We start from the raw sequence: 22,896 nt of genomic DNA on the forward strand, positions 1-22,896 counted from the left end.
GTTCACAAGTTCAATTGTATTTATTTATTTATGGTTCATTTGTTTCCCACATTTTCCCACTCATGCAGGCACAATGTGGCTTACAGAAAGTTAAGTTAATTTACAATGTAAGAAATACTGAAAAGTGTACAAAAAATAGACAGGGGGAACAGTAGCTAACAATGGGAAACTAAGCAGGGTGAGGGTCGGGAAGGGTGCATCAATCAGCAGAGTAAATAGGGGAGTAAGTTTTAGCAAAGATGTGGGTCTTCAGCAACTTCAGTAGATTTAGTAATCCCAGACACAAGAGATTTAGAAATAAACAAGTCATCCAAAGAGTCAAGTGGGATAGAGTGGAATGTAAAGTCTATTCAGAAGGATGGGTTATCCTCCAGGAATCTACTAAGTTCCAAGATTCAAGGAGCTGTTTTAATGCTGTGTTTGCTTTTAATACTGTAGGTTTAACACAGGATTTTCTGTCCACAAAAACATCCAGGTGTAAGTTCATGTCGCCACCAACTATAACATTTTCAACCCCCGATAAAGCAATTTGCGAGGACAGTGAGTTGAAGAATGATGGTTCATCGGTGTTTGGGGCATAGGCATTTAAGAATGCACATTTTTCCTGAGCTATTTGCAGAGCTACTATTACCCAACGGCCACCTGAGTCACATATATGGGTAGCCAACAGTGTGACTCCTCCATTTTTCCTAACAGCCGCTGTAGAATAAAACACACTTGCACCCAACCCTGATTCAGCTTCTGTGCTTCAGACACAGACAAATGTGACTCCTGTAAAAATACTATAGCAGGTTGAAACTTTTTAAGGTAAAAGAGAAGCTTCCTCCTTTTAATCAGGTGTGATATTCCTTTAACATTAAATGAAATAAAGTTAAGAGATTTAGACATTAGAGAATATTATAATATTCATAGGACGGAGAAACAAGGGATCAATGTTCAAAAAGAAACTGTGCATGCAGTCCCAGTAGAATAGTCAGTAGTGCAGGAGCTCATACCCTTGTATACAGATAGGGGATAAATTAGTTCCAAAGGCATAATAACAGTTGAGCAAAAACCAATTATTACCATTCCTGCATTTGTATCCCACCTATTTCAGCAAAAGAATCAAAGCGGGTCACAAAATTAAGGCAAAAAAATATCTAAAATCTCTCAAAATACTTGTTAATCAAATAGTTCTTTGAAGATTTGTGGAACAATATATATTTAGTTTGCCGGTCAGTCGCGGTCCTTCTCCAGGATTTTCTTCTGTGGGAACAAGGCAGGAGTGTCTGTTTGGCGGTTTTGCTTTTTCTTCATCATTGTCTATGTGGCGGTTCACGGCATCTTTCAGTCTCGCGGTTCCCTTTTTGGTCTTCCTCCTTTCACTGATCTACCTGAATCAATTTTTGTCACCCCTCCTTACCTTTCTAGCCATTTGTTCTTCCGCTTGAAAACAGTAACGGAATTCAAAAATGCGTGGGATAAACATAAAGGAATCCTATTCAGAAGGAATGGATCCTCAGAAGCTTAGCGGAGATTCGGTGGCAGAGCCGGTGGTGGGAGGCGGGGCTAGTGCTGGGCAGATTTCTATAGTCTGTGCCCTGAAAATGGCAGATACAAATCAAGGTCAGGTATACACATAAAGTAGGACATATGAGTTTATCTTGTTGGGCAGATTGGATGGACCGTGCAGGTCTTTCTCTGCCGTCATCTACTATGTTATTATGTTGCTATGTAAGTACTCTATCAGCATGGGTCCATTGTTCTGAAGAGCACATGCTGACAGAGGACAATAAAAAGGAACAGAATGCACATTCTTTCTTTTCTTCCTGTACCTGAAATGGACATGCATGTCTCCAGGACTAGCCACATCCTCAACATAAATGAACTTTTCTAGTGATGAGGAAGCATTCAACTTCCTCACCTCGCTGAACTGTAAGTAGACATACCAAACAGGAAATCCTGTCTTTTGCTCTACAAGCTAATGAACTGACCAGCAAGCTACCAGAAAAACAAGTGGCCTAAAGAGATTTTGCTGAATGTGTTTCCTGATATTGGAAAGATCTGAACTTTGGAAATTTCCTGTTGTCATGGAGAGATTACATTCTTTTTCCATCCATAGTTTATCCAGATTCAGCTTTGCCAAAAATGGTACACCGAGCTGTAAGGCAGTCCTGAAATCAAGCCTCACAATCATAATGTTAGCAGGGAGAGAAGAGAGCCTGCAGGAATCATTTGTTTGAGGAGGCAGTTTCTTTCTAGTCCTTTGTAATTCAATTCACTCAGAACTGGAGCTTGGATTTGGCACCATAAGCCTTTATTTGCAGCTCCCCAGGGATTTTTCTTCCATTCCCTATTTTATATTCCACCCCCCCCAAGAGAACTAAAATGGTTAATGGAAAGAACCAGGGTTCCATTTAGAACCCTGCAATCAAGGCCCCCAATCTATCAACCAGATGTTACCCTTAAGGAATATCATAGTTCTCTTCTCCACCAAACCCCACATAGTGGGCTGCAAATGCTTTATCCACAGCATCTTGGCCCCAGACAACCCAAGGAGCAGACAACCTTTAAGTCTGGGTGTTCAACTTCGGAGTTCTTTAGAGAAAGTTATAAGATCCCTAGGGGGTTCTTATTTGTATTCAGACGATGATATTATCTTCTCTATGCTGTCATTGATAACCGAGACCTATGACTTTATAATTGTATCATTTAATATATACAACACTGGATGCAACAGAGTAGATTGATAGTTATTCCAGAGAAGACCAAAATCCTGTTTGGGGAGACAAATTAGAGGCCAACCGAAACTGATTCAGTTTTGGCCAAAACCAGAACTGCAACTAAAACTTAATGTCTGGTTTCAGCTGAAGTCGAAACCGAAAACTAAAGATTGGTTGTGTAAATGTGAACCAGTGAGGCCCACTGGGGATTGTCAGAACTTGCAGTCAGTAGCCCTCTGTTAAGCCCAAAGGAGATTATTACCCTCCAGTCCCAGGAACTGCAAGCACAGGTTGACAACTGGGAGAGCCATTTTAACAAGGTTTTCTCGACATTTAGATTCCCAAGTCAATGCAGATGTAGTTAAATATCCTCTGAGAGAGGAACTTTGTAAGAATGTATAAAGAAAAAAAATCATGATTACCAGCTTTTTATGCTTACCTAAACTATGCACAAGTAGCAAGAGAAAGTAGTATTGAAAAGTTTCCCATTTTGTATTTAGTTATAAAACTGATTAAGGACAAGCATGAGATAGATTCTTACTAAAATAGAGTAAAGGAGTCCAGACACTGGTCTACACTGTAGACATTATGGACTAGATTCTATATACGGTACCAAACAATTGGTACTGAAAAAAAGCACTATTCTATAAGCGGTGCTTAAAGTTAGCCACGGTTTATAGAATAGCGCTTACGTCCAGGAATTGCGCCTAACTTTAGGTGCAGCCATTTGTACCAACTGAAATGTGGTGCAAATATACGCACCTACACTAGGAGCGTATCACCATTATTCTATAACAATCTGCGTTAATTTTAGGAGCATCCCCGTTCTGCCCATGACCTTCCCATTTCCACGTTTCCTTTTTCAAATTGTGTGTAAAATTTTAAGTATGGATAGCTCAAATACATTTAATTAGTGCCAGTTCTTGTTAAAAAGCAATTATTGGTGCTAATTAATTTGGGAAGAATAATCCGAATTATAGTTACCTGATGTGAAGGTCCACCTTAGGAGTCAGCACTCAAGAAAAAGATCTAGATGTCATTGTAGACAATATGCCGAAATCGTCTGCCGAGTGTGTGGTGGCGGCCAAAAAAATAAGCAGGATGCTAGGAATTAGGTAAAGGATGCAAAATAAGACCGAGAATATTATAATGCCTCTGTATCGCTCCAAGGTGCAACCTTACAATGAGTGTTGCGTTCATTTCTGGTCACCATATCTCAAAAAAAAGAAAAGGTTCAAAGAACAGCAACCAAAATGATAAAAGGGAATGGAACTCCTCCTGTATGAGGAAAGGCTAAAGAGGATAGGGCTCTTCAGTTTAGAAAAGAGACAGCTGAGGGGGGATATGATTGAGGTCTACAAAATCCTGAGTAGTACAGAATGGGTAAAAGTTAATCAATTTTTCACTCTTTCAAAAACTACAAAGAGCAGGGGACACTCAATGAAATTACATGGAAATACTTTTAAAACAAATAGGAGGGAATAATTTTTCACTCAAAGAATAGATAAACTCTGGAACTCGCTACCAGAGGATTTGTAACAGCGGTTAGGGTATCCGGGTTTAAAAAATATTTGGACAAGTTCGTGGAGGAAATATCCATAGGGTGTTATTGAGATGGACATAGCGGAAGCCACTGCTTGCCCTGGGATTGGTAGCATGGAATGTTGCTACTAATTGGGTTTCTGCCAGGTACTTGTGACCTGGATTGGCCACTGTTGGAAGCAGAATATTGGACTAGATGGACCATTGGTCTGACCCAGTATGGCTACTCTTATGTTGTTATGTTCTTGTGCTAAAATGCGTGTGCAAATTGGGCGTGCACCCAAATTTGCATGTGCAACGTTTGGCGACTTTTACAGAATTAGTGGGTATACCAGTCTGATGCACAATCCAGAATAAAAAAGCACATTGATGTCACTGAATGTGAAGACTATATGCTCTGAAAAATTATAAGCAAGAGCAATACATTTCTCAATTATTTTCTAAATATATAAACTTCATTTTACTGTAATATTTCTGTACTAACACTATAAGCTGACCAGTACGTGTGCTTGAAACAATCATTGCAGGTTCCTTTCTTATAGCATCTAGCTTCTGCAAAAACTAGGGGGCACTGCAGTAAACTTCACATAAAAAGTCCCAGGTACACATCTCACCATTACCCCCTTATATTGTATGGGGAGCCCTCCAAAACCCATCAAAAACCTACTGTACCCAATTGTGCACCACTACAATAGCCCTTATGCCTGCAAGTGTCACTTATATGTAGGTTCAGTAGGTTTCTGGTGGGTTTTGGAGGGCTCACAATTTCCACCACAAGTTTAACAGTTAGAGTAAGTTATGGGCCTGGGTTTCCTTCTCTACAGTCCACTAACCAACCACTAAAGTACTCCAGGGAGGACTGACCATAACATCTGAAGCTGTCATAGAGCCTAGTATGTACTGTTTCTTTCACACCTTTGGGGGATAGGAGGGGGGTCATGTCTTTATCCCTCCAGTGGTCATTTGGGGCACCTTTTTGTGATTTAGTCATTATTAAAACAAATCTAGACCAAAGCGGCTAGGTTTTAGCCGTGGATGTTTTTGCTTTGATCCATTATGACAGAAAAATCCAAGTGTTAGGAACACCCAAATCCTGTCACCAACACGCCCCCTTGTGATTTGGATGTACTTCAGACAAACTACATAGAAAAACGTCTTAAAATGGGTTTCAAAAATAGCAATTTGGAAGTTTTGAGGAAAAAAAAACATCCAAATGCTGCATTGTGCTGCTTTTTGGACATTTTTCTGTTTTGAAAATGAGCCCCATAATTTAAATAATGAAAAAACATATTTTACCTCCAAGCAAAATAGCCTCCGCACACATGGACCTCAGCTAATAAAAACAACTAAAAGCCACTGTACTTGTACAATGGCTGACTTTGCGCTACATTTGGTGTGACAGCTGATGTCATATCTCCAGAGAGGCTAATTCCCAAGGACTAATTTACAGCATAGGTGGTCAGTAACTCAGATGTTTGGCGAGGCTAAAGTGGGGTGGGGCTGGGGGCATGGCTAATGCAGAGTTGGATGGAGTATGGCAAAACAATTTTAAATCTTTGGGGTCGCAGCACCTGTACCTGTGGGGGCACGTTTGGACACCACCGAGAAGAGCCCCTTCACTGTGTTGCTCTAGTACAGCTGTACCAGCTGCCTCCCCCCATCCAGCCCCCAGTACCTCTGTTACTGATGGTAATTTGTACACTGAACACACTCCAGTGAATTATGTGTCACAAAAGTTAAAATAATGAGCCAAAATAGAACACTTTAAACAGAATTATATTTGCAGCATTCAGGAAATATATGCTGGTACTTTAATACTCCCAGCAGTGGCGTAGCGAGGGCGGCTGACACCCGGGGCGGGTCGCCGCTGCGCACTCCCCCCCCGGGTGCAGCACGGCGCACCCCCCCTCGGAGCGCATTCTTACAACTGGCGCTCCGCCCCGAGTGCACGTCGTTGCTGGGAGCTGCGTCGGCTCCACTGGTTCCCTGCTCTCTGCCCCGGAACAGGAAGTAACCTGTTCCGGGGCAGAGAGAGCAGGGAACCAGCGGAGCCGACACCCTCCCAGAGGCGAGCACCCGGGGCGGACCGCCCCACCACCCTCCCCCCTTCCTACACCACTGACTCCCAGTCAGCTCTAGCTTCCCAATCCAGCATCTTCCTTTTGGCCATGTGAACAGTGATGTTCAACAGCACTGGACATAAATCCAATGGTTACTGGCAGTGTTAACTTTAATTTGCCCATCAACGCCTTAGTAGGTTGCCAAATGGTCACCAGGTTTCAGATCTGCTGCCCTTTATTGTTGAGTTACCAAACATGTTTGGATTATGTATTATCTGTATTAGCTGCACCTTATGGTTAGAGCAGCAGGCTGAGAACCAGGGATTCTCCAAACCAAAATTGTGCAAATATATAATAAGCTGAATTCGCATCAGAACTAAAGATGGAAATAAATATAAAGGCAGGGAAAAAGACCTCATAAGTCTGTGGTACTTCAAACTACTTATTTTTCATATGGTAATACCTCATGGGTGACAGACTAATCATTGGTCAGAAAAAAACTCCACAAAACACTTCTCTTTATTCTGTAACAAAACTTTTTTAGTTTTCAGTTTTTCTTAAGATCACTTCAAAGTGATTCATAGAAAAGCACACTTATCTTTATCACTCTTAAGCTCCCAACAGGCCCCGTTTCAATAGCTCCTTCAGGGGAATACCATTTGCTTTAACTTGCTCTGAAAATTAAACACAAAAATTGCTTAAAATCATTCTCTTTCCTTCAGCTGACCAACTTTTATCAGACAAACTCACCGCTCATGTTTCAGTCAAAGAGTCTCTGACATGAATGGGTGCTTAAAGATGGTGCCCACTTATCACAAAAACGCTATGAAGCCTATACCAATAAAAAGAATAGACGTCACAAAGGACTAGTGTGTCAACACTGAACTAATAAAATATTTCCAAATTTAACACGAATTGCAGTCATAAATAAGCAGCCCATTCTATTGCTGTGTTGAGACCTCTTTAAAGAAAAAATCCAATGTTGCTCACATCTTAACGATTGACGATCTCTATCTCTGCCTTGGACTTGCGTGGGGATATGGTCAATTACAAAGCAATGAAATTGTTCAAATATGTGATTGGTAGCTGTTGAATGTGCTACTAGTGGTGCTCCTGATTTTCTACGGGTGACACACGACTTGTGTTCTGTGACTCTCAAACATAGTTTATGCTTAGTTTTTCCCACATAAAATCTGTTGCAAGGGCACTTCAATATATAGATCACATGGAGGGGCATAATCGAACGAAAACGTCTATCTCCATGGGCGTTTATCTCCGAGAACGGGTCCGTGAAGGGGCGGACCGAACCGTAGTTTCGAAAAAAATAGATGTCCATGTTTTATTCGACAATTTGTGAGCTGGGCGTTTTTGCTTTTCAGCGATAATGGAAAATGAAAGCGCCCAGCTCAAAAACAAATAAATCCAAGGCATTTGTTCTGGGAGGGGCCAGGATTCGTAGTGCACTGTCCCCCCTCACATGCCAGGACACCAACCGGGCACCCTAGGGGGCACTTTTACAAAAACAAAAAAAAAGGTAAAAGAGCTCCCAGGTGCATAGCACCCTTCCCTTGTGTGTTGAGCCCCCCAAATCCCCCTCAAAACCCACTGCCCACAAGTCTACACCATTACTATAGCCCTAAGGGGTGAAGGGGGGCACCTACATGTGGGTACAGTGGGTTTGGGGGGGGTTGGACGACTAAGCATTAAGCACCACAATTGTAACAGGTAGGAGGGGATGGGTCTGGGTCCACCTGCCTGAAGTCCACTGCACCCCCTAACAACTGCTCCAGTGACCTGCATACTGCTGTCAGGGAGCTGGGTATGACATTTGAGGGTGAAAATAAAAAGTTGTGAAACATCATTTTTTGTGGTGGGAGGGGGTTAGTGACCACTGGGGGAGTCAGGGGAGGTCATCCCCGATTCCCTCTGGTGGTAATCTGGTCATTTAGGGCACTTTTTGGGGCCTTATTCGTGAAAAAAACAGGGTCCAGGAAAAGTGCCCTAAATTCTAGCTACAAACGCATACTTTTTTTCCATTATCGGCGAAAGGCGCCCATCTCTGTTCGGGTGATAACCATGCCCCAGTCCCGCCTTCACCACGCCTCCGACACACCCCTGTCAACTTTGTACGCTTCCGCGATGAAGTGCAGTTGAAAACGTCCAAGTTCGGCTTTCGATTATACCGTGTTATTCGTTTTTGTGAGATAAACGTCCATCTCCCGATTTAGGTCGGAACTTGGGCGTTTTTCTCATTCGATTATAAGCAGGATGGTCTGTCTTGAAATGTAACTTATAGTCTCTGTTGTCAGTGGGATTTATGAAACTTGCACACTCTTCCATAATATGTGATATTTACAATGCCCACATTTAATATGGCCATATTCTGGTAACATGAGAGCCCTGCTTGTAGATACCAGGAGACTTGCTGGACTTAACAGCTCTTTTAAATTACACCCCCTTGCAAAAGCAATCTGTATCTCGTGATTTTGAAACACAGGATGATTTTTGACAATGTCCCATTTTTTTCTAATTAGGGAAGCCAGAGTTCAAATCCAACTGCTGCTCCTTGAGATCTTAGAAAAGTAATTTAACCCTCCATTGCCTCAGGTACAAACTTTGACTGTAAGCCGTCCAGGGACAGGAAAATACTTGGTGTACCTGAACGTAACTCATCTTGAGCTTCCACTGAGAATGCTATGAGCTAAATCCAAATTCTATTATTAGGCATATTGAAAAGTAATACAAAATCTTAAAAAAAAAGTCACTCAGGACCTATAAAGCAAATCTACTGTACTATAAGTACATAAGAACAGCCTTAATGGGTCAGACCAATGGTCCATCTTGCCCAGTATCCTGTTTCCAACAGTGGCCGATCCAGAAACCGAAATAGTAGCAACATTCCATGCTACCGGTCCCAGGATAAACAATGGCTTCCCCCATGTCTATCTCAATAACAAACTATGGGCTTTCCTTCAGAAAGTTGTCCAAAATACAGTAGCTACAAATCTGACAAAAAGTGTGTCTCAGCTGTTAGTGCAGGTATATTGGCTCCCCATGAGGGAATGAGGACTTTTTAAGTTTGTGGTTTTAACATTTAAAGTTCTAAATTTTAGGGTTCCTTGATTGTTATACCCACATTTTACAGATTTACTCTCCAAGCTGGGTGTTGGAGTCTTCACAGAAAATTTTGTTGTGGGTTCCAAATAAATCTGTCCTGGGGAAGGAAAAGGCCTTTAGCAAGTTGCTACAGAGCTATGGACTAATCTTCTGGAAGATATAAAAAAATATGTCATTACGCCTGGGTTTTAGGAAGGCTTTGAAGAGCAATTTGTTTCCTAAAGATCTTGTGTGAAGGATATATTATTTCTTTTGATTGTATTTACTAATGTTCTTATTTAAGTTTGGTTTCTTATGGATCTTTGTGGGGGGGGGGGGGTGTTGACATATTTTTGTACAACTGAGAAGACCCTGTTGTATTGTTTGTTTCTTTTATTCTCAATAAAAATTGTTTAAAAATAAGTTTGGTTTTGTTTGAACATTGTACACCATGTTGAGTGGCATAAATCATAAAAATGTCCAAGAAGAGGGTATAAAAAGGTAAAATCAATCAATCCATCCATCCTGGGAGTCACCCAGGACACTGGGAGGATTATACAAATGGGCTACAAAACCCCCCTAGCACCACTTTCCCTCTCCTATCTAGCACAGCAACAGTCCTGAGCCAAAGGCCATGGCTCCCACTCCAGTACCTTGTGTATGTACACCCTGAGCCAAGCCACCAGGTGACACCATTGTGCAATAACTTGAGATGCCCTACCACAGGGGTTTATAAATGCTGCCTCCATAGCCTCCTGGGCCAGCCAGAGCAGCAAACATGGGTTTAGGAAGTCCAAACTACTGCAGCCTTTCCCTAGAAATAACGGCTGAAGAAAAAAGTGTGTTGATATTGTTTACAAAAGTGAGTCCTACTGCAATCGGAACAAAGTCTGAAACTTTGTATATTAAGCTAAAAAAAAGACAGACACTGGGAGTAAGTTTTTCTGATCGTGCCTTCCACCACCCTTCATACTGCCAGAGCTGCATTTAAGATTATGGTGACCATAGCAGTGGAGGAGCAAGAGGATCCCAGGTCTGAGTTTCAAGGCCCCTTCAGAATTTTGTACCCAAGCCAAGTGCCTAACTTCCTTCTGCCTAAATGCAGCCTTACTCACAACCGAATACTCTCTGAAGGGAACCTCAATGGCCTTTAAGGACGTCTCCCAATTTTCCTTAATAAAACCTCAATGGCTAGGGAAAAGCTGAATCTTGGCTTTAATACAAGGTTGCTGCGATGTTTTTGTTAAGAATGCTACTATAATAACTACCCCTACAAGTGGGGGTGGGGTGTGTTTCAGTTGCTTTGAAGTTCAATAGGGAAAAGTACATGGGCACTGGACAGTGGTTAAAATGTACACATAAAAGGTTGAATTGCTTGTGGCATGATGACACCTACAGGTCAAGAAGGAACAGGCAAAGAAACGTGAGATCTTAGCAGTCACAGTTATATGCACTGAAAGGTCGCTGGTTGGTTCCACTAAAGAGATTGAGTGGGATTGTTAATTGCCTGAGCCACATATCAATGGCTTCAAATCACACTGCCTTTTTTTCTGTACTATGCATTTCACTCTTCTATTGTACACAATATAGAGCTTCATTCAATGAAGATTATTTTTCGATACACAGAGAATGAGGAAAATGTTTCCCAGGGAACAATTTTCAAAGACCTTTACTCTGCAGAAGACTCCCTGTGATAGCGTCTACTCCTCCACTCCTAACAGTGTACATTTCACAAAGGTTTAAAAAAAACCCCAAAAAACTATGTTTTCAAATAGTTTTAATTTTCTAATCACTCAGCAGGCAAAAGAAAGGAACGAAGGTTAATTTTGAAGGTACCCTAAATACGTATGTTTAGCAGCACTATAGAAATGATAAGTCATAGTAGTTGTAGTAATAAATGGCGAGACTATATATAGAGAAATATATAGATACAGATATATTTGCATAATGTTTGGTTTCATCTATATGTACCTCTAAAAGACAATCATTCTGGTACAATATTGGCATTAAAAGATTTGAATTTTGTGGGAAACCCTGCAATAAGCACTAAGGGATCCTTTTACCAAGCTGCAGTAAAAAGGGCCCTGCAATAGCAACGGTGGACATTTTTGCTGCACGTCAGGGCCCTTTTTACCACAGTGGGTAAAAAATCCTAAAAAGTACATGGCCATGTGGTAAGCTTGTACTTACCGTGTGGCCATGCAGGAAAGGAAGCACTTACCAACACCCATTGAGGTGGCAGTAAGGGCTCCTGCGCTACCCTAATGGTATATATATATATATATTTTTAAACCAGCAGTGCCGGAAATGATGCGCGCTGGAGGCGGAACTACCGCCGGTGGCCACCTTGGGCCGGCGGTATTTCCGGGTTGCCGCGCAGCAACCCTTTAGTAAAAGGGCCCCTAAAATGGCAATTCTATAACTAGGTGGCCATGGTTGAAAACCCCTTACATGCTTAGGAAGTACTTATACGTGTTAATGCCCAAAGCACTATCCTATAGGTAGAAGGGGGCATGTATATGGGAGGAGCATGGGCAGGGCTATGTTACATATGCCTTTACCGTATTTATGTGCCTGTTACACCAGGTCTATGGCTGGTGTAATTGCGGCTGTGTAAATGTTAGGCGAGATGATGGTGTATTCTATAATGGCTTTATTGAATAGGCCTCTCACCACACTGTATCAGGGTGACTAATAGGAGGTGCCCAGTAATAGAACTGCCTTTCACAGATGAATTACAGACTAGTCATAGAAGTAATGAATAGTAAAGTAGGTAATTTTCAAAAAAGAAAAATGTCTATCTTTTGTTTTCGAAAATAGGTTTTCTGATTTGGACATTTTATTTTTGGTCCATTTTTGAAAAAAGAAAAAAACGTCCCAAGTGCAAAACGTACAAAAGCAAGCCATTGGGATGTAGAAGGAGCCAGCATTTTTAGTACACTGGTCCCCCTGACATCCCAGGAAAGCAATAGGGCACCCTAGGGGGCACTGCAGTGGACCAGGTACACATCTGACCACTGCTCCCTTACCTTGTCTGCTGAGCCTACTACTACTACTATTTAGCATTTCTATAGTGCTATAAGGCGTACGCAGCGCTGCACAAACATAGAAGAAAGACAGTCCCTGCTCAAAGAGCTTACAATCTAATAGACAAAAAAAAGTAAGCAAATCAAATCAATTAATGTGTACAGGAGGAGGAGAGGAGGGTAGGTGGAGGCGAGTGGTTAGAAGTGGTTACGAGCCCCCCAAAACCCACTACCCCCAACTATACACCACTACCATAGCCCTTACATGTGAAGGGGACACCTATATGAGGGCACAGTGGGTTTCTGGTGAGTTTTTGAGGGCTTACAGTTTCCTCCATAAGTGTAACAGGTAGAGGGAGGTAGAAGCCTGGGTCCACCTGTCTGTAGTGCACTCACCCACCACTAGACTACTCCAGGGACCTGCATGCTGTTCTAATGGACCTGAGTATAACATCTAAGGCTGGCACAGAGTCTGGCAAGTAATGTTTTTCATCACATTTTTTGGGGGGTGGGAGGAGGTTAGTGACCACTGGGGGAATAAGGGGAGGTCATCCCTGATTCTCTCCAGTGGTCATCTGGTTATTTAGGGCAACTTTTTGTGCCTTATTCGTTATAAAAACAGGTCTAACTCAAAACATCTTAGTGTTAGTCCTGGACTGTTTTGTTTTCATCCACTATGGCTGAAAAACATCTAAGTCTCAGGAACACCCAAGTCCCGCCCTGAACATGCCTCTGATACGCCTCCTTGAGATTTGGACGCATTTCTGACGTTTTTGTGAGAAAAATTATCAAATGCTGCTTTATGCCACTTTTTAGACGTTTTTCTGTTTTGAGAATGAGCCCAATAGGTGCAGGAACCTACTGCTATAACTTTAAGGAACACAAAACAAGAAACCATTTCTCCCTATTTAGCTCTGTGTCCCTATCTGACTTTGTTAGTTTCTTCTTAGGCATAGACCATATTCACTAGCTACTGATTGTTATATATCTGACTACAATATTCCCGCTCCACTTAGCTGTCAGCTTTTTGTTGTCTGAGTACACACCATACAAAATCACTTCCACAATCTGAACTGTACAAATTAAAGCTGTATGAAGTATTGGCAGCACAAGATTATCAAACAGGGCCTCCATTGTTCTCTCTTGTATCCACTCGGGCTGAAGCATAAAGGCAGCCATAAAATACGGCCTCCTCGGTAAAATTTACTGAATCACAAATGACCAATCCACAAAGGGGATCACATGCAAATGAGCTGCATAGAATCCTCTGTGTGTATCGGTCGCTGTTTGCAACTTCAAACTGTCAAATGCATTTGACAGCTCCCAATGCAGACCAGATCTCCCCTGCACCCGACCCCATCCACACCCCCTGAGGCTCCCGCCCCCCCCCCCCCCAATCCCTGGTGATCCCACCCTGTGCTCCCTCCTGGCTCCTTCCTGTGCCTCCTGACCCTCGCAAAACAAAATCCCTGGTAGTCCCTGTGAACCCCAACCCCCCCACCACCAATCCCCTGCACCCCCTACTAACCCCTAAAGAAAGAATTGCAAACCCCAAACCCCTCCTGGCCCCCCCCCAAGGCAAGAATAGCCCTGGTGGACTAGTGACACCAAGCCCCCATGCCTCCTTCCAGCTACCCCCCCCCCCAGGAAGCAACAATGGCCCTGGTGGTCTAGTGACTCCCCCCCCCTTCTCCCTCCTTCTGACGCCTCCACCCCGGACCTGGAAAATGAAGGAAGCAGGAGGGCGGCAGCAACACTTTCCACCCTTCTTCCATGGGGCCCGCCCTGCACAAAATGGCCTTGCACAGCCCTGCCTGGTGCATCCTGGTCAGGGCTGGATGCCACCATTTTGTGCAGGGTGGGCCCAAGGCAAGGGTGGAAGTGTTGCTGCCGCCCTCCTGCCTCTTCATTTCCAGGTCCGGGGTGGAGGTCAGAAGGAGGGAGAAGGGGGGGGGAGTCACTAGACCACCAAGGGCCATTGTTGCTTCCTGGGGGGGGGGGGTAGCTGGAAGGAGGCATGGGGGCTTGGTGTCACTAGTCCACCAGGGCTATTCTTGCCTTGGGGGGGGCGGAGGGGGTTTGGGGTTTGCAATTCTTTCTTTAGGGGTTAGTAGGGGGTGCAGGGGATTGGTGGTGGGGGGGTTGGGTTCACAGGGCTACCAGGGATTTTGTTTTGCGAGGGTCAGGAGGCACAGGAAGGAGCCAGGAGGGAGCACGGGTGGGATCACCAGGGATTGGGGGGGGGGGGTCGGGAGCCTCAGGGGGTGGGATGGGGTCGGGTGCAGGGGAGATCTGGTCTGCATTGGGAGCTGTCAAATGCATTTGACAGTTTGAAGTGCAAACAGCGACCGATACACACAGAGGATTCTATGCAGCTCATTTGCATGTGATCCCCTTTGTGGATTGGTCATTGTGATTCAGTAAATTTACCGAGGAGGCCGTATTTTATGGCTGCCTTTATGCTTCAGCCCGAGTGGATACAAGAGAGAACAATGGAGGCCCTGTTTGATAATCTTGTGCTGCCAATACTTCATACAGCTTTAATTTGTACAGTTCAGATTGTGGAAGTGATTTTGTATGGTGTGTACTCAGACAACAAAAGCTGACAGCTAAGTGGAGCGGGAATATTGTAGTCAGATATATAACAATCAGTAGCTAGTGAATATGGTCTATGCCTAAGAAGAAACTAACAAAGTCAGAGGGACACAGAGCTAAATAGGGAGAAATGGTTTCTTGTTTTGTGTTCCTTAAAGTTATAGCAGTAGGTTCCTGCACCTATTGGGGCTCATTCTCAAACAGAAAAAAGTCTAAAAGTGGCATAAAGCAGCATTTGATAATTTTCTCACAAAAAACGTCAGAAATGCGTCCAAATCTCAAGGAGGCGTATCAGAGGCATGTTCAGGGCGGGACTTGGGTGTTCCTGAGACTTAGATGTTTTTTCAGCCATAGTGGATGAAAACAAAACAGTCCAGGACTAACACTAAGATGTTTTGAGTTAGACCTGTTTTTTAACGATAAGGCACAAAAAGTTGCCCTAAATAACCAGATGACCACTGGAGAGAATCAGGGATGACCTCCCCTTATTCCCCCAGTGGTCACTACCTCCTCCCACCCCCAAAAATGTGATGAAAAACATTACTTGCCAGACTCTGTGCCAGCCTTAGATGTTATACTCAGGTCCATTAGAACAGCATGCAGGTCCCTGGAGTAGTCTAGTGGTGGGTGAGTGCACTACAGACAGGTGGACCCAGGCTTCTACCTCCCCTACCTGTTACACTTATGGAGGAAACTGTAAGCCCTCAAAAACTCACCAGAAACCCACTGTGCCCTCATATAGGTGTCCCCTTCACATGTAAGGGCTATGGTAGTGGTGTATAGTTGGGGGTAGTGGGTTTTGGGGGGATCGTAACCACTTCTAACCACTCGCCTCCACCTACCCTCCTCTCCTCCTTCCTGTACACATTAATTGATTTGATTTGCTTACTTTTTTTGTCTATTAGATTGTAAGCTCTTGAGCAGGGACTGTCTTTCTTCTATGTTTGTGCAGCGCTGCGTACGCCTTATAGCACTATAGAAATGCTAAATAGTAGTAGTAGGCTCAGCAGACAAGGTAAGGGAGCAGTGGTCAGATGTGTACCTGGTCCACTGCAGTGCCCCCTAGGGTGCCCTATTGCTTTCCTGGGATGTCAGGGGACCAGTGTACTAAAAATGCTGGCTCCTTCTACATCCCAATGGCTTGCTTTTGTACGTTTTGCACTTGGGACGTTTTTTTCTTTTTTCAAAAATGGACCAAAAATAAAATGTCCAATCAGAAAACCTATTTTCGAAAACAAAAGATAGACATTTTCTTTTTGAAAATTACCTACTTTACTATCATACTTCTATGACTAGTCTGTAATTCATCTGTGAAAGGCAGTTCTATTACTGGGCACCTCCTATTAGTCACACCTGATACAGTGTGGTGAGAGGCCTATTCAATAAAGCCATTATAGAATACACCATCATCTCGCCTAACATTTACACAGCCGCAATTACACCAGCCATAGACCTGGTGTAACAGGCACATAAATACGGTAAAGGCATATGTAACATAGCCCTGCCCATGCTCCTCCCATATACATGCCCCCTTCTACCTATAGGATAGTGCTTTGGGCATTAACAACGTATAAGTACTTCCTAAGCATGTAAGGGGTTTTCAACCATGGCCCCTAGTTATAGAATTGCCATTTTAGGGGCCCTTTTACTAAAGGGTTGCTGCGCGGCAACCCGGAAATACCGCCGGCCCAAGGTGGCCACCGGCGGTAGTTCCGCCTCCAGCGCGCATCATTTCCGGCACTGCTGGTTTAAAAATATATTATATATATACCATTAGGGTAGCGCAGGAGCCCTTACTGCCACCTCAATGGGTGTTGGTAAGTGCTTCCTTTCCTGCATGGCCACACGGTAAGTACAAGCTTACCACATGGCCATGTACTTTTTAGGATTTTTTACCCACTGTGGTAAAAAGGGCCCTGACGTGCAGCAAAAATGTCCACCGTTGCTATTGCAGGGCCCTTTTTAGCAGCTTGGTAAAAGGATCCCTTAGTGCTTATTGCAGGGTTTCCCACAAAATTCAAATCTTTTAATGCCAATATTGTACCAGAATGATTGTCTTTTAGAGGTACATATAGATGAAACCAAACATTATGCAAATATATCTGTATCTATATATTTCTCTATATATAGTCTCGCCATTTATTACAACTACTATGACTTATCATTTCTATAGTGCTGCTAAACATACGTATTTAGGGTACCTTCAAAATTAACCTTCGTTCCTTTCTTTTGCCTGCTGAGTGATTAGAAAATTAAAACTATTTGAAAACATAGTTTTTTGGGGTTTTTTTAAACCTTTGTGAAATGTACACTGTTAGGAGTGGAGGAGTAGACGCTATCACAGGGAGTCTTCTGCAGAGTAAAGGTCTTTGAAAATTGTTCCCTGGGAAACATTTTCCTCATTCTCTGTGTATCGAAAAATATCTTCATTGAATGAAGCTCTATATTGTGTACAATAGAAGAGTGAAATGCATAGTACAGAAAAAAAGGCAGTGTGATTTGAAGCCATTGATATGTGGCTCAGGCAATTAACAATCCCACTCAATCTCTTTAGTGGAACCAACCAGCGACCTTTCAGTGCATATAACTGTGACTGCTAAGATCTCACGTTTCTTTGCCTGTTCCTTCTTGACCTGTAGGTGTCATCATGCCACAAGCAATTCAACCTTTTATGTGTACATTTTAACCACTGTCCAGTGCCCATGTACTTTTCCCTATTGAACTTCAAAGCAACTGAAACACACCCCACCCCCACTTGTAGGGGTAGTTTATTAGTAGCATTCTTAACAAAAACATCGCAGCAACCTTGTATTAAAGCCAAGATTCAGCTTTTCCCTAGCCATTGAGGTTTTATTAAGGAAAATTGGGAGACGTCCTTAAAGGCCATTGAGGTTCCCTTCAGAGAGTATTCGGTTGTGAGTAAGGCTGCATTTAGGCAGAAGGAAGTTAGGCACTTGGCTTGGGTACAAAATTCTGAAGGGGCCTTGAAACTCAGACCTGGGATCCTCTTGCTCCTCCACTGCTATGGTCACCATAATCTTAAATGCAGCTCTGGCAGTATGAAGGGTGGTGGAAGGCACGATCAGAAAAACTTACTCCCAGTGTCTGTCTTTTTTTAGCTTAATACAAAGTTTCAGACTTTGTTCCGATTGCAGTAGGACTCACTTTTGTAAACAATATCAACACACTTTTTTCTTCAGCCGTTATTTTAGGGAAAGGCTGCAGTAGTTTGGACTTCCTAAACCCATGTTTGCTGCTCTGGCTGGCCCAGGAGGCTATGGAGGCAGCATTTATAAACCCCTGTGGTAGGGCATCTCAAGTTATTGCACAATGGTGTCACCTGGTGGCTTGGCTCAGGGTGTACATACACAAGGTACTGGAGTGGGGCCATGGCCTTTGGCTCAGGACTGTTGCTGTGCTAGATAGGAGAGGGAAAGTGGTGCTAGGGGGTTTTGTAGCCCATTTGTATAATCCCCCAGTGTCCTGGGTGACTCCCAGGATGGATGATTGATTGATTTTACCTTTTTATACCCTCTTCTTGGACATTTTTATGATTTATGCCACTCAACATGGTGTACAATGTTCAAACAAAACCAACTTATTTTTAAACAATTTTTATTGAGAATAAAAAAACAAACAATACAACAGGGTCTTCTCAGTTACAAAATATGTCAACACCCCCCCCCCCCCCAAAGATCCATAAGAACCAAACTTAAATAAGAACATTAGTAAATACAATCAAAAGAAATAATTATCCTTCACACAAGATCTTTAGGAAACAAATTGCTCTTCAAAGCCTTCCTAAAACCCAGGCGTAATGACATATTTTTTTATATCTTCCAGAAGATTAGTCCATAGCTCTGTAGCAACTTGCTAAAGGCCTTTTCCTTCCCCAGGACAGATTTATTGGAACCCACAACAAAATTTTCTGTGAAGACTCCAACACCCAGCTTGGAGAGTAAATCTGTAAAATGTGGGTATAACAATCAAGGAACCCTAAAATTTAGAACTTTAAATGTTAAAACCACAACTTAAAAAGTCCTCATTCCCTCATGGGGAGCCAATATCCTGCACTAACAGCTGAGACACACTTTTTGTCAGATTTGTAGCTACTGTATTTTGGACAACTTTCTGAAGGAAAGCCCATAGTTTGTTATTGAGATAGACATGGGGGAAGCCATTGTTTATCCTGGGACCGGTAGCATGGAATGTTGCTACTATTTCGGTTTCTGGATCGGCCACTGTTGGAAACAGGATACTGGGCAAGATGGACCATTGGTCTGACCCATTAAGGCTGTTCTTATGTACTTATAGTACAGTAGATTTGCTTTATAGTCCTGAGTGACTTTTTTTTTAAGATTTTGTATTACTTTTCAATATGCCTAATAATAGAATTTGGATTTAGCTCATAGCATTCTCAGTGGAAGCTCAAGATGAGTTACGTTCAGGTACACCAAGTATTTTCCTGTCCCTGGACGGCTTACAGTCAAAGTTTGTACCTGAGGCAATGGAGGGTTAAATTACTTTCTAAGATCTCAAGGAGCAGCAGTTGGATTTGAACTCTGGCTTCCCTAATTAGAAAAAAATGGGACATTGTCAAAAATCATCCTGTGTTTCAAAATCACGAGATACAGATTGCTTTTGCAAGGGGGTGTAATTTAAAAGAGCTGTTAAGTCCAGCAAGTCTCCTGGTATCTACAAGCAGGGCTCTCATGTTACCAGAATATGGCCATATTAAATGTGGGCATTGTAAATATATCACATATTATGGAAGAGTGTGCAAGTTTCATAAATCCCACTGACAACAGAGACTATAAGTTACATTTCAAGACAGACCATCCTGCTTATAATCGAATGAGAAAAACGCCCAGTTCCGACCTAAATCGGGAGATGGACGTTTATCTCACAAAAACGAATAACACGGTATAATCGAAAGCCGAACTTGGACGTTTTCAACTGCACTTCATCGCGGAAGCGTACAAAGTTGACAGGGGTGTGTCGGAGGCGTGGTGAAGGCGGGACTGGGGCATGGTTATCACCCGAACAGAGATGGGCGCCTTTCGCCGATAATGGAAAAAAAGTATGCGTTTGTAGCTAGAATTTAGGGCACTTTTCCTGGACCCTGTTTTTTCACGAATAAGGCCCCAAAAAGTGCCCTAAATGACCAGATTACCACCAGAGGGAATCGGGGATGACCTCCCCTGACTCCCCCAGTGGTCACTAACCCCCTCCCACCACAAAAAATGATGTTTCACAACTTTTTATTTTCACCCTCAAATGTCATACCCAGCTCCCTGACAGCAGTATGCAGGTCACTGGAGCAGTGGTTAGGGGGTGCAGTGGACTTCAGGCAGGTGGACCCAGACCCATCCCCTCCTACCTGTTACAATTGGTGCTTAATGCTTAGTCGTCCAACCCCCCCCAAACCCACTGTACCCACATGTAGGTGCCCCCTTCACCCCTTAGGGCTATAGTAATGGTGTAGACTTGTGGGCAGTGGGTTTTGAGGGGGATTTGGGGGGCTCAACACACAAGGGAAGGGTGCTATGCACCTGGGAGCTCTTTTACCTTTTTTTTTGTTTTTGTAAAAGTGCCCCCTAGGGTGCCCGGTTGGTGTCCTGGCATGTGAGGGGGGACAGTGCACTACGAATCCTGGCCCCTCCCACGAACAAATGCCTTGGATTTATTTGTTTTTGAGCTGGGCGCTTTCATTTTCCATTATCGCTGAAAAGCAAAAACGCCCAGCTCACAAATTGTCGAATAAAACATGGACATCTATTTTTTTCGAAACTACGGTTCGGTCCGCCCCTTCACGGACCCGTTCTCGGAGATAAACGCCCATGGAGATAGACGTTTCGTTCGATTATGCCCCTCCATGTGATCTATATATTGAAGTGCCCTTGCAACAGATTTTATGTGGGAAAAACTAAGCATAAACTATGTTTGAGAGTCACAGAACACAAGTCGTGTGTCACCCGTAGAAAATCAGGAGCACCACTAGTAGCACATTCAACAGCTACCAATCACATATTTGAACAATTTCATTGCTTTGTAATTGACCATATCCCCACGCAAGTCCAAGGCAGAGATAGAGATCGTCAATCGTTAAGATGTGAGCAACATTGGATTTTTCTTTAAAGAGGTCTCAACACAGCAATAGAATGGGCTGCTTATTTATGACTGCAATTCGTGTTAAATTTGGAAATATTTTTAGTTCAGTGTTGACACACTAGTCCTTTGTGACGTCTATTCTTTTTATTGGTATAGGCTTCATAGCGTTTTTGTGATAAGTGGGCACCATCTTTAAGCACCCATTCATGTCAGAGACTCTTTGACTGAAACATGAGCGGTGAGTTGTCTGATAAAAGTTGGTCAGCTGAAGGAAAGAGAATGATTTTAAGCAATTTTGTGTTTAATTTTCAGAGCAAGTTAAAGCAAATGGTATTCCCCTGAAGGAGCTATTGAAACGGGGCCTGTTGGGAGCTTAAGAGTGATAAAGATAAGTGTGCTTTTCTATGAATCACTTTGAAGTGATCTTAAGAAAAACTGAAAACTAAAAAAAGTTTTGTTACAGAATAAAGAGAAGTGTTTGTGGAGTTTTTTTCTGACCAATGATTAGTCTGTCACCCATGAGGTATTACCATATGAAAAATAAGTAGTTTGAAGTACCACAGACTTATGAGGTCTTTTTCCCTGCCTTTATATTTATTTCCATCTTTAGTTCTGATGCGAATTCAGCTTATTATATATTTGCACAATTTTGGTTTGGAGAATCCCTGGTTCTCAGCCTGCTGCTCTAACCATAAGGTGCAGCTAATACAGATAATACATAATCCAAACATGTTTGGTAACTCAACAATAAAGGGCAGCAGATCTGAAACCTGGTGACCATTTGGCAACCTACTAAGGCGTGATGGGCAAATTAAAGTTAACACTGCCAGTAACCATTGGATTTATGTCCAGTGCTGTTGAACATCACTGTTCACATGGCCAAAAGGAAGATGCTGGATTGGGAAGCTAGAGCTGACTGGGAGTCAGTGGTGTAGGAAGGGGGGAGGGTGGTGGGGCGGTCCGCCCCGGTGCTCGCCTCTGGGAGGGTGTCGGCTCCGCTGGTTCCCTGCTCTCTCTGCCCCGGAACAGGTTACTTCCTGTTCCGGGGCAGAGAGCAGGAACCAGTGGAGCCGACGCAGCTCCCAGCAACGACGTGCACTCGGGGCGGAGCGCCAGTTGTAAGAATGCGCTCCGAGGGGGGGTGCGCCGTGCTGCACCCGGGGGGGGGAGTGCGCAGCGGCGACCCGCCCCGGGTGTCAGCCGCCCTCGCTACGCCACTGCTGGGAGTATTAAAGTACCAGCATATATTTCCTGAATGCTGCAAATATAATTCTGTTTAAAGTGTTCTATTTTGGCTCATTTTTTAACTTTGTGACACATAATTCACTGGAGTGTGTTCAGTGTACAAATTACCATCAGTAACAGAGGTACTGGGGGCTGGATGGGGGGAGGCAGCTGGTACAGCTGTACTAGAGCAACACAGTGAAGGGGCTCTTCTCGGTGGTGTCCAAACGTGCCCCCACAGGTACAGGTGCTGCGACCCCAAAGATTTAAAATTGTTTTGCCATACTCCATCCAACTCTGCATTAGCCATGCCCCCAGCCCCACCCCACTTTAGCCTCGCCAAACATCTGAGTTACTGACCACCTATGCTGTAAATTAGTCCTTGGGAATTAGCCTCTCTCTGGAGATATGACATCAGCTGTCACACCAAATGTAGCGCAAAGTCAGCCATTGTACAAGTACAGTGGCTTTAGTTGTTTTTATTAGCTGAGGTCCATGTGTGCGGAGGCTATTTTGCTTGGAGGTAAAATATGTTTTTCA

Source organism: Microcaecilia unicolor, chromosome 2 (genome assembly GCF_901765095.1).
Source record: "Microcaecilia unicolor chromosome 2, aMicUni1.1, whole genome shotgun sequence".
Classification (NCBI taxonomy): domain Eukaryota; kingdom Metazoa; phylum Chordata; class Amphibia; order Gymnophiona; family Siphonopidae; genus Microcaecilia; species Microcaecilia unicolor.